The sequence below is a fragment of the Coptis chinensis genome, chromosome 5 (assembly GCF_015680905.1).
Source record: "Coptis chinensis isolate HL-2020 chromosome 5, ASM1568090v1, whole genome shotgun sequence".
NCBI classification, from domain to species: domain Eukaryota; kingdom Viridiplantae; phylum Streptophyta; class Magnoliopsida; order Ranunculales; family Ranunculaceae; genus Coptis; species Coptis chinensis.
Genome location: NC_141460.1, coordinates 91,897,405 through 91,907,639, shown reverse-complemented (window position 1 = coordinate 91,907,639; position 10,235 = coordinate 91,897,405). Strand labels below are relative to the sequence as shown.

General features: G+C 35.7%; 1 long non-coding RNA gene across 1 annotated transcript; it reads right to left on the bottom strand.

Annotated features, from left to right (window-relative positions):
* Window positions 1-7,570: 7,570 nt before the first annotated feature.
* LOC147500068 (uncharacterized) lies at window positions 7,571-9,416 on the bottom strand. The gene is made up of 3 exons (XR_015194589.1): window positions 8,958-9,416; window positions 8,264-8,336; window positions 7,571-7,670 (listed from the first exon to the last, which is right to left on the bottom strand). It is a non-coding gene; the product is annotated as an uncharacterized LOC147500068 (long non-coding RNA).
* Window positions 9,417-10,235: the final 819 nt, after the last annotated feature.

Sequence of the window (10,235 nt, the reverse complement as noted above, 5' to 3'; positions counted from 1 at the left end):
AATGAGCCGCGCGGCAGTTGCCGTGAAAGGACGCCCTAAAATGATCGACAGAGTCGCTAGCGACTTCAGATCGAGGACTACAAAATCAGCCGGATAGTAGAAATCCCGCGACTTTTACCAAAGACATTTTCGACTACACCCTTAGTGGTACTTAATAGACCGATCGACTAGTTGCAACGCCATTTTAGTGGGTTGCATCTTGTCTAGACCTATTTGTCTATACAAATAAAATGGGAGTAAGTTAACACTAGCCCCCGTGTCTAATAAAGCGGTCGTCGATAGGAATCTCCTAAGGTGCATTGTACAATGGATCTACCGTGGTCCTTGTACTTAACAATTCCATTATGTTCGATAAGGTTGGGAATTGTTCCGCATAAAAAGCCGCCTTTTGGTATATTTGTCTTTACGCCTAGTAGTAGTACACAATTCCTTAAGAAACTTAGCATGGTGTGGTAGCTTTTTATAGCTTCGAGGAAAGGAAGGTTTATAGTTAGATTCTTGAAAACGCCCCTAATCTCCTCGTAATTTGTATCTCTAGTTAACATGGCTAATTTTGTGGAAACGGTGGTTTCGTGGATATTTAGCAATGGTATCACCCGGATGTTTAACCGTGGCTTTTAGTTTCTTAGGTTGTGTTGTAGAATCGGTACCTCTACGGTGGTAGGCTCTTCTATTTTTCGGTATCTAGTAATATAGCGGTGTAGGGGCTATCGGGTGGGGTAACTATAGGCATAGTTACTTTGTTATCAACCACTCTGCCGTAACGTAGAGTGGTGATGGCATTTATCTCACCTACATTTTCATATTCATTACTAGTATTATCGGTGACCTCAAAGGTCGTGGTTTGTTGTTTTAGGATTAGGTATTGCGTTACCTGAAACACACCTTTGGGTTGGGCTTTATCTTGAGCCAATTGTTGGGTTAAATTATTTACGGATTGTAGAAGCCGTTGGTTGGATTGAACCATGGTCTGGAAAAGTTTTGGCTCACTTGTATAAAGGTGTCAAGACGATCCGGTTATGTGGGTGTAGTGGTCACGGGTGGTGTGGATCGAACTATTTCCGTGAATTATTTATTGGTGGATTTTGATAGTTATTATTTACCTAACGATACCTCTATTAGCATTATAATTATTATAATTACCTTGACCTTGTGCTTGACCTTGTCGAGGTTGCACTTGGTTGTTATAATTATTAAAATTACCCTGACCACTGCCCTTGTCGTAGTGGGGCTTGGTTAAAGCTTTATGAAAGCCTAACATATTGATTATTGTATCCTTGAGGTGTGACTTGTTGGTTATTCCGCCAACCGAAGTTGGGATTTTGTCTCCAGGGGGCATTAGGTTCACTATTAATGGAACAAGCCCGCTCATAGGCTATAGGACGATTGGGAATCGGGATGCTCGGGGACTCCAAATGAAAACTACATGGATTTGAATTTACATTCATAACGGGGATTGGCTTTTGTTGTACAGAAATGGCCTCTACCTTTTTTGTGAGGGATTCAATTAGAGTTTTAAGCTCAGGATCTGGTTTAACCTCAAACATACTGGTGGTCTTAACTGTGGAAGAAGAGCTAGCGGAGCGGGAGTAATCGTCACTACCCCCCCAGTTGTTATTTCGCTTAGTTTGGTCCTCTAAAAATTTATAAGCCTCTGAGGCTCCTTTGTTTAAGAAACTACCCCCATTCATTATGTCAAGGACTTCTTTATGGTGATGTTGAAGTCCTTTGAAAAAGGCACGAACTAACGTGTCTTTTGCTAAGTTATGGTGTGGACACTCTATAAGCGTATCGGTGAAACGATTCCAAGCCTCAAAAAATGATTCATGAGGATTTTGTCGAAAAGAAATGAATCTTGGAAAGCATCTCATCCGTCTTTAGGGGTGGGTAAAAATGTTCCATAAACAAATGAACAAGTTTAGCCCACGAAGTCCATGAGAATTAGCGCTTTTTGGGCGCTAACCAAGACGCCTTTATCGGGCTAAGGTGAAAGGGAATACCCTTAATTTAATTTGTTCAACCAACCGTAGGATGGTGGAATGTTGTTAGGACTTGTTCAATCCTACGATGTAGCCGTAAGGTTTTCATGGTCTAAACCATGAAAAAACGGGTAACAAATTAAAAATATTTGGAGGGATTCTCAAATCCCCGGTCCGTCTTTAGAACGATGCAAGATTTGGGGCTATCGCCAAGGCTTTGTAGAAGTCCGAGAGGAGTCTCTTTTCTTCCCCATTATATCGTGGGTGTGTGTGATATAGTAGCTAGAGGTGTAGTTTGTGGTATACTAGATAGACTTGTTTGTTGATGTTGTTGTGTATTTACGTTAGGTGTTTTGTTCCGACCGCACCTTAATCTCATGCAAGGCTAAGTCGAGCTTAACTAAACATGCAACACTCCAAACAATTCGATGTACTAGTATAAACCTCTAACAGAGATCGCGAGGTGTGGAAGAAAGGAATACCGATTAAGGCCCTTGCTTCGCTTATGAATAAGCGCCTTGTGTAATGCGTGTTCAAGTGTATATAAGAGAATAGAACACCTAAAAACTTGACAACTCGAAGGTCGAAACAAACCGTGGAAATCCGAAATTTCTGGCTAAAGGGCGCCTTCTATCTTGCCGCCGGCACGCGCTTTGTAAATTCGAAGTCCAAGAACTTAGCGCTGGTCGCTCTCTTTGAAGCTGGCCAGTTGTAAACGAAATTCCAAGAAGATAGCTGGTCGCGGCTCTTTGAAGCTGGCCTTCAGTGTATTTTCTCGCGGAATTTTTCCAAAACTGAAATGGCAACCACAGTATGGATCAAACAAGGGTGGGTGGGTTTAATGGGACTTAAAAATAACTACTTCTACAAAGAAAACAATGCTAAAGTGCAACTAAGATGGCAGCGGCGCCATTTGATAAACATAAAATGTATAGTCTACCTACGAGATAAAGCGATGACACTTACAAACGCAAGTAAAACTAAAACTGAATGATGCTATAAGTTTATCAAAGATTTTCTACTCTCAATCCTATGAGATATAGTGGAGTAGATAAGTTCGTTCCACTCCTAGTGCTCTAGCATGGATGTTTTCTAATCTAACTAGTCGGTTTTAAGTCAATGAGAGTTTTTACTTAAGGGAATTATACTACGATGCAACTACCCACAAGATGCAACTAGTCGATTATCTAAATAATTATGGGAATGCTTCGTTGATTCTATGATAAGGAGTTAGAGGGGGATTGATTCCACCTTAACTCAACTTAATCCACTAACGGCGAATTAATCGTCAGAATCCGAATTGAATCGCCTCGAGAACAATTGGTTATTCCTAATCCCTAATTATACATGGCATTTCTACCAATTCATAACTAGCATGTGAACAATTAAACCCATTCTCATGGTGAACTAATCATTTCTAGAGTGGAATAGAAAATACTAATTTAACTCTACGATAATCGGAATCAAGCTTTCATCAAGGCTTCACGACCCCCTCTAATGGAGGTTTAGCCTTGAATCATTCCGCAATCATTTCCATTTAGATTAAAACTAAACATAATATAAAGCATTGAAATTTACTTAATTAAACAATAATGAAATCTAATTTAATGACTAAATTGAAATAAGGACATGAATTGAAATTAGATCTAGAATTGGATTTGACAAAATCGAAATTGATAAAGAATACTACTTTATTGATTTAATCGAATTGAAGAACAAGCTCCAAGGGTTTAATCTAATAAAGGATTTGAAACTAATTAAATAAAACAATTAAATCTAGATCTAGAAGCTATTTTAATGGCTACTTTCTATTCTAAGCTATCTACCCTAATTCTCTACTAATTAATCTACCATTAACAAAGAGTTAAGCTTTTGTTCTTATACATTCAGATCCAAAAATCGTGCATGGGCTTGGAGCCATGTTTTGGGCCAGAGAATCAGGCCCAAAACCCAATTCTTTCAGTCCAAAAAGGCCTCTTCAGCTGCAGTTGACTTCCACAGACTTTTCGTCCACTTCTGCTCCTCTGATTGGGTCAAGGCTTGGACCATTGCAAAGCTCTTTCCGAGCCGGTCGTTTTGACATAAGGTAGGCCTCATTCCGAGGTCTGAGTCCAAAGATATGGCATTCGGAAGTTCTGCTGACTTTTGCTCCTTTATCTCGCTAAAATGGCACATTTCTGCACATAATGGACTTTGAAGCCTGAAATGCATAAAAACACGTAATCAGTATTAACTCTTACTTATTACTCACATAATTGGTCTAAAAGTATGATTGTTAAGGAGTTAAAACTACAGTTTTGGGCTCTTATCAAGTAGCAACTGATGGTATACATATACATACGAGCTGAGGGATGTGCTATTAGGGGAGTGCTAATTAGAAATATAATTGTAGCTGTGAACTTAAATATTTTAGGAGCATAATGTGTATACAATCCATTAAGTTGTACCGAATACAGTGTATTGATCTTAATTTTGTGGGAATAGGTTAGCTAGATGGATACATTTGACGTCATGAACAACAAGTTTTTTTTTATCTCAAATTTTTGAAATTTTATGTGACTACTCTTTTAATAGTTGTAGTTCGACAAAAAAATGCAAGTTATATTTCAAATTAGCACAGATAAATTGTTTGTAAATTTCATTTAAAATTGGTAAAAGAGACTTTTTTAACACCAACTGACTATATTGTATCTAATTATGACTTTGTAAAATATAGTACTGCTTATGATCAAGGTTTAAATGACGACACCATTTCTAATTAAGAACAATCTTTCTCATGATTTGCTATGAAGAAGTTGTGAGGCATTCTAGCTACTCAACGTTTTTGAATTGAATAGGTTATTAAAACATTGGTAATCCATGTGTTGCAAGAATATTGAGAGATCGTACATGGCAACTTGGAAAACATAGAAGCTAATCTAGGGTTAGTTAGTTTAGGTAGGCACTTTAAGACATGATTAACTATGATGTGCTGACAATGAATGTTGGTGTTTGGGTTGCAAACTTGCAATTGGAGATCGTCTACATGTATGATTGTACAAAACTTTCCTAAATCCTTTATCTTCCAAAACTTACAGTTTGTGGATTCACAAATGACAAATGATAAGGGTTATTTCTGATTTCAAATGCAAAATATCTTAATTATCTATTATTTTATATTTAATAATGATGTTTTTTTAAAAAAAGCTCTTTGAACACTACACCAGAAAAGGCATTTACTAACGGATATATCCGTTACTTATATTTTTACTAACGGTTATATCCGTTAGCTCTGGGGCGTCACTCTCACTTAGGCCAAATTTAGTAACAGATATAACCGTTACTAATAATAATTTTAGTAACGGTTATATCCGTTACTAAATTTTTTTGTAACAAATAGCTAACTATTGGTGGCCGATTAAATTTGTCATTTCTAACGGATATATCCGTTAGTAATGGACCGGGCTATTTACTTAACTATTGTTTGTAACGGAAATATCCGTTACTAATGGTCGATATATTTTTTTTAAAAAATCAGTTTTAATTTTGGGGATACTTGCACCCCCTACAAGAATCAGTCAGTACTCCACGTGACTTTAGATTGGCATCCACTGTACACTCTACCAAATCTTACGAAACAGACAACTTTTATAAAAAATAAATAAAAATCAACCAAGTAATAACAATATAAAACCACTTATATTCATCCACAAATTACACCAACTCTACCATTCAAATAATTTAACAAATATATATACTACAACCTCAACGATGAACTTCAAATAATACTTCTAGTATATTTTATTCATCCACAAAGTAAACTACTTGCAAAAGAATCCATCTCTGTGCTCTCATTACATTGTTTGTGATTTATACTTTTTGTTTCGTCTGAAAGAGGCTCCTCTCTGCTAGGAGTAAAATACTGTGAACCCACCTCATTATTCTCCTAACATTTTCAACTCATTTTCGAGATGAAACCTGCATTTCAATCATGTATCGGTTTTAATACTATGGAAGCAAACAACTTCGTTTTTTAGCGGATGAACAAGAATTTAATAATGGAGGAAAAAGTATCGGCAGTTTGAATAAAATACCTTATTTTTTACAAGTGTAGAACAAAGTTCAGGAGAGCATTGTCTTTGTCCATTCAAACATCTCACTATCAAAAGCATATGCAAGTTTGGACTAAATATTCATTTTCTCCTTCAAGAATAAAACAATAAGAAAGTAAGGCATCAAACAAGATCGAATAACCACGGCCAGATACTCTCACTAGACCACTTGTAGATATCAAATGGATTATGAGTTTATATAACTGAATTGAAAACTGACAAAGTTATTGCAGGATTTTATTCATACTTGACTAGATTAAATACTTACATTACTGGTTCAATAAAATCAAGAAAATCGACATTTAAGTAATAAAAAACTAGGGGATGGGATGGGATTATGGAAATTCCTAATATATCTCTATTTATTAAAACAGAAGCACAAGGTCTAAATCAACACTCTTAAGGAAATTGTTGAAATCCAAACCCAATTCAATAACATTGCAAGTTTGCAACTAACATTATGTATTGTCTCCTAAAACAAAACAGATGTGAAAGCCTACCTTATTCCAGAAATCCATGAAGGTTCAACATTTCATGGTGGGCATATTCTTTTCCCTTGACAGTTCTGGATATGGCTTCAATGGAGTACGCAAGAGAGGTCAATGACAGAGTAGCGGATGCATCCCCAAGATGATACCAAGTAAGCAATTTGAAAAAAATACATGAAATAGTCGTAAAATTACAAAGAAACAGCATTACAAAGAAACTTATATTATCGGAATTAGAAAAGGATACACCTTCATTTGTTAGATTCTGTAACCAAACAAATACAAGAAAGCATGTTTCAATTCCATTCTTATTTCTGGGATCTAAAGAAACTTACATCACTGGTCCTATCAAAAGACCATGACATCCAAAAATGACCATCTACATATGTTAGTATATGGCCTATGCAGTTTTCTATGGCTGTCTCGGTAAGGTAAGGTCTGAACGTAGCTGACAACAAGTTTGACATTCACGTTTGGAAATCAATTATGTCCTTTGTAAGCACCTACAACCAAATTCCTAGTTCCAACTTCCAACATAACGGGGTCCGGATACACTTTGTTATGCTTTTTTTTTTCTACAACTTATTAAACCTAATCAATCACAAATGAGAACCTTCTTGCTTTTCTGATTTCGACAATGACCTGGAATTTTGTTCTTTGTAAGAAGAATTGGCTCAGATTTATGTATTAATTTATGCTCATTTAAGCTTTAAAACATATTAGAGGTAAAAAAGAAGACTCTATATATCCAAAGTAAAACATTAGAACTGGATAGAAGGCTCACCAGTAGGAACACCACATCTGAGAGAAGAAAACAGAGCAACTTGCATGGTGTCTCTGTACAATGGTCAACAAAGAACGGATCCGACCCCAATGATACGCTGGCAATCGATCGCTTTTGCACCTTCTGCAACCTACTGGATTACAAACAAACAAAGAAATAAAGAATAAATAACACTAACTATAGCCTGTGTAGTATTAGAAGGTAATATGAAACAGTGTTTTGACTTACTGCAAGACCAACAGTGCCAAGACCAAATACAGCCACAATGGAACCTACTTCCTCCAAAGATATGCTCAACAGAAAATGTTGGCTGTACAATCTTCTTCTCCTGAAACATAAAAGATCTATTAAAATCTTAGATCATGCTATTGAATCTCAAATGTAAACAACTGTAATAATCCAACAGATTAAATCTCCCAGGAATATAACTTGCACCAAAATTTCAATGGACGGCTTTGTCACATTAATAGGTTACCATGGACTTGGTTATCTTTCACTCTCCTTGACTAATAAAATTTCACACAAAGCGCTTTGAGATCACAAGTACCACTAGATCACTTTGAAGTAGATTTTGTGATTTGACACTTCACTTCACGCCAATTCCCCATAAACAATTTAAAGATGAAAGTACTAGATTTTACATGAGACCAAATATTTATCATTCCCTTCCTCAAATAATATATCCTTTAACATATAATATCACATTCCAAAGGTTAGCCGGAGTCCCAATAACCGAGATAACTGAAAATTAACATTATTTATGTATTTCTACTTCTCTGGACAAAAGTCACTATAAACTAGCGAGGAAGAGCAAACAATAGTGAAGGGTGCGAACAATGTATACGAACAGAGTGAAGACTTTACCAACCAAGCTAGCTACCACACATGCAAAAGAGAACAGAGAGTTATTCTTCATCTCACCTTCCAAATGTACAGTTTTAACAGATGGGACCCTGTGCTTTCTGCAATTCAGCTTAGGCTCCACATGCATCACCTTGTTTGAGTGAGAAAGATCCTTTAGAACAACAAACTATATGGTCGTGACCCTTCAAAACTCATTTAGAATATCATAAAGTGGCATATTTTCTGAAACCCTGCAGACTAAACATTAAATATAGTTTTGAACATGACAACTTCAGGATAGCTCACGTCAAAGCACAAAGAAAATATAATACGATGATGACATGAACTTCCAAACTAAATGCTGGAATTCAAAAGGACCCGTCAAAATGGACGGTTTGAGCTTTTAACAACTATATTGAATGTAAGTAAATGCAAAAGTATAAAAATCCTCCATTATGTTAATCCAACAACAGAGTGTCAATTAGCATAATGGCTACACGCTAAAACATTGGGACTAAGGCACATACACTTTTAGTACTTGAAAATATATTAAGTGTGAGAAAAATCTTAAATCAAATTATACAAATCAACCAACACTAAAAATTCACGTCATAAACAAAGACGTCTGATTAAAATTTAAGTTAAGGAATTTATTTCCCCGATCCAACATACAACATACAAGATTACTACCAAAATTGATATCCGATTAACATTTAACAGGGCTCATGGTACAGTCACGGTGTTATGCTTTTTAAACTACCCTAATTCTCACCTGTCTTGCTTGAAATTTGAAGAAGAAATGAAGAGAGAGCGAGAGTTGAAATTTGTGTTGATTGCAATTGAAAGAAGGATTAGAAACGGAATCTGGCCAAAAGCAAAAGCTAAATATAATGGGGGAAAAAACTTGAATTAAAGCTAGCAAATTAAAAGGGAAAAAGAAAAAGAAACCCTAGAATAACTAACTTGGTTCGATTGGCCGATGCAAAGAAATCGACTTGACAATTCTCTTACCCTTCTCTCATCGTCCACCTCGAAGTTAGAGCAGCAACGCCGTAAAGGTTTCACTTTCAAATCAGATACAACAAGTATAAAAAATTTCAAGTGAGGAAGAGAAATAACGGTGTACCTCCGGTTTAATCGAAGATCGAACCAGATGTGTCGTCTTCATCTTCAAATCCGGGTGATATATTTGGAACCCGGATTTGAATAGCATGGAGAGAGTCGGGGTTTGAAAGAGTTCTAGTCGGGTAGAACAATTAATCCTTTATTTTTTTGCCTTTTATTTAATATATTTAATATGTTTATTTTCTATTACGGTTTTACTAACGAAAACTTGATAAGTAACAATTATATCCGTTAGTTATTTGGTTACGGATATATCTGTTAGAAATAAAAAATATCGTCTGTTACAAATTGGCTCTTATGGTGTAGTGGAAGTTAGAAATCATGGCCTATAGTGGCAGGGATGTGAATTTAATCTTTTTTTTTGTGACAATTTTAATAGAAACACTGTAGATTGATCAATAGAAATGGCTATTAGACTAACTTTAATAATTAACAGGAAATCAAAAAATGGAAGCAAAAAAAATTAATTAAACCTCAAAGCACACAAGAGGGTGAGAATAATAGATATAGAATAAGTAATAAAAATATATTAACAAATATAGTTATGCATTTAAAATGACGTTAGTCTCTTTGGGTGCTGGAAATGAACTGGAAAAATGGAGCTGGATACGTTTTACAAGTCTAGGGTTAAAATTGCCTAAAGTGAAGTTTGGGGGGTTAGTAGTAAAACTTGACAAGTTCGAGAGTGAAAACTGCCTTTTTGCCAAAAAACAAATAAAACATTTTCATTTAATGACACCCGCTTAAGTAGGATCGGGTTCAAAACTAGTTATTAACTAAAGAAAGTAATAGTTGATTAAAGTTGATTAGGGATCTTACAAAGTAGGAATCTTTATTTCATTGCATTACGAAATTTGATAGAGATGATGACTTATTAATACATGAACTAAATGAATTATGAATAAACTTGCATATGTGGATTTAT